The sequence below is a fragment of the Glycine soja genome, chromosome 3 (genome assembly GCF_004193775.1).
Source record: "Glycine soja cultivar W05 chromosome 3, ASM419377v2, whole genome shotgun sequence".
NCBI classification, from domain to species: domain Eukaryota; kingdom Viridiplantae; phylum Streptophyta; class Magnoliopsida; order Fabales; family Fabaceae; genus Glycine; species Glycine soja.
Genome location: NC_041004.1, coordinates 9,731,575 through 9,733,557, shown reverse-complemented (window position 1 = coordinate 9,733,557; position 1,983 = coordinate 9,731,575). Strand labels below are relative to the sequence as shown.

The 1,983-nt window shown below is 40.9% G+C and overlaps 1 non-coding gene across 1 annotated transcript; it reads right to left on the bottom strand.

Moving 5' to 3' along the window:
* Nucleotides 1-1,334: 1,334 nt before the first annotated feature.
* LOC114407993 lies at nucleotides 1,335-1,441 on the bottom strand. Its single transcript, XR_003665795.1, has one exon. It is a non-coding gene; the product is annotated as a small nucleolar RNA R71 (small nucleolar RNA).
* Between the last annotated feature and the right edge of the window lie 542 nt (nucleotides 1,442-1,983).

Sequence of the window (1,983 nt, the reverse complement as noted above, 5' to 3'; positions counted from 1 at the left end):
TTCTTTAATGTGTGTTCTGTTTCAGTTTTCCCATTAAGCGTTTCCCCTGTTTCAGTCTTGGGTGTTTTGCTGTGAAGATTGTGCTTGAAAACAAAGTAGTAGTAGAAATCAGCTTGTGGAAAAACAGAGTAGTAGTAGAAATCAATTAGAGACGGATTTTAGCGACCACCCATGCTGAATTATTTGGGATTTTTAGTTTTAGTAGCTAGGGTTGTTATTTCTGGCTGAATTTTTTTGTGGTAACTTCTTTTAATCCATATTTTGTGGGAAAAATAGCTAGAGCCTTTAGTTTGGTCAGATTTGAAAGTTCCAAAAAACTAGCAAATTTTGTGTTTGTCAAAACTTCAAACGGCCATAACTTTTGCTCCGGTTATCAGAATCGCAATTATTATATATGCATTTGGGGTAGAAAAAAATTTCCTACGCCGTGGCAGCCCGCCGTAGGCCCGTAGGCCGGCTGAGGTCTCCATCGTCCAAAAAAAGCGATTCTGTCAAAAGTTTTTTATTTTTCAAGTTTTATTCACTTATTTTTCTTAACCTACCAATTTTAGCTTTCATAGTTAGACTTTGAATTTTTGTCTGAAATTTTTTGTGCTATCTTCTCATCATTTTATAAGGTTGCTCACAAAATTTCAAGTCATTTGGATATCATTTGAGGGTAGTTGTAGTTCAAACCTAAACATTTATTTACATGACAAGGCAACTAGTTGTGTGCATGCTGAATGTAGAGTATGACTAGAGGCAATCCATCTGACTTACAACCCTTTCATCCTGAGATAGATAGGACATTTCATAGATTAGTTAGGCATCATTTTATACCTTCTGATCATTCTGAGCATTCCATAACTGGTGAATCTGTGCATTCTGTTATTGGTGATTTTGAACATCCTGATCTTGAGCATTATAATTTTGAGCATTCTGATCCTGAGCATTCTGATTTTGAACATTCTGAGAACATGGCACAACCTCCACCTCGTGAGAGGACTCTAAGGGAAATGGCTGCACCTGATTTCACCTATGAAAGCTTGTGCATCCAATACCCTGATGAGGATGTCCCATATGTTCTTAAAACTGGACTGATTCATTTGCTTCCAAAGTTTCATGGCCTTGCAGGTGAAGACCCGCACAAACATTTGAAAGAATTTCACATTGTCTGCTCCACCATGAAACCCCCAGATGTCCAAGAGGATCACATATTTCTGAAGGCTTTTCCTCATTCATTAGAGGGAGTGGCAAAGGACTGGTTGTATTACCTTGCTCCAAGGTCCATCACGAGCTGGGATGACCTTAAGAGAGTATTCTTAGAAAAAAATTTCCCTACTTCCAGGACCACAGCCATCAGGAAGGATATCTCAGGTATTAGACAACTCAGTGGAGAGAGCCTGTATGAGTACTGGGAGAGATTTAAGAAACTATGTGCCAGTTGCCCCCACCATCAGATTTCAGAACAGCTTCTTCTCCAATATTTTTATGAAGGACTCAGTAATATGGAGAGAAGTATGATAGATGCTGCCAGTGGTGGAGCCCTTGGAGACATGACTCCTGCTGAAGCCAGAAATTTAATTGAGAAGATGGCCTCAAACTCCCAGCAGTTTAGCGCCAGAAATGATGCCATAGTCATTAGAGGAGTGCATGAGGTAGCTACAAACCCATCTGCATCATCTGAAACTAAGAAGCTTGAAGGCAAACTGGATGCGTTGGTCAACTTGGTAACCCAGCTGGCCTTGAATCAGAAATCTGTACCTATCGCAAGGGTTTGTGGTTTGTGCTCCTCTGCTAACCACCATACAGACCTTTGCCCTTCCATGCAGCAACCTGGAGCAATTGAGCAGCCTGAAGCTTATGCTGCAAATATTTACAATAGACCTCCTCAACCTCAGCAGCAAAATCAACCACAGCAGAGCAATTATGACCTTTCCAGCAACAGATACAACCCTGGATGGAGGAATCACCCTAACCTCAGATGGTCCAGCCCTCAGCAAC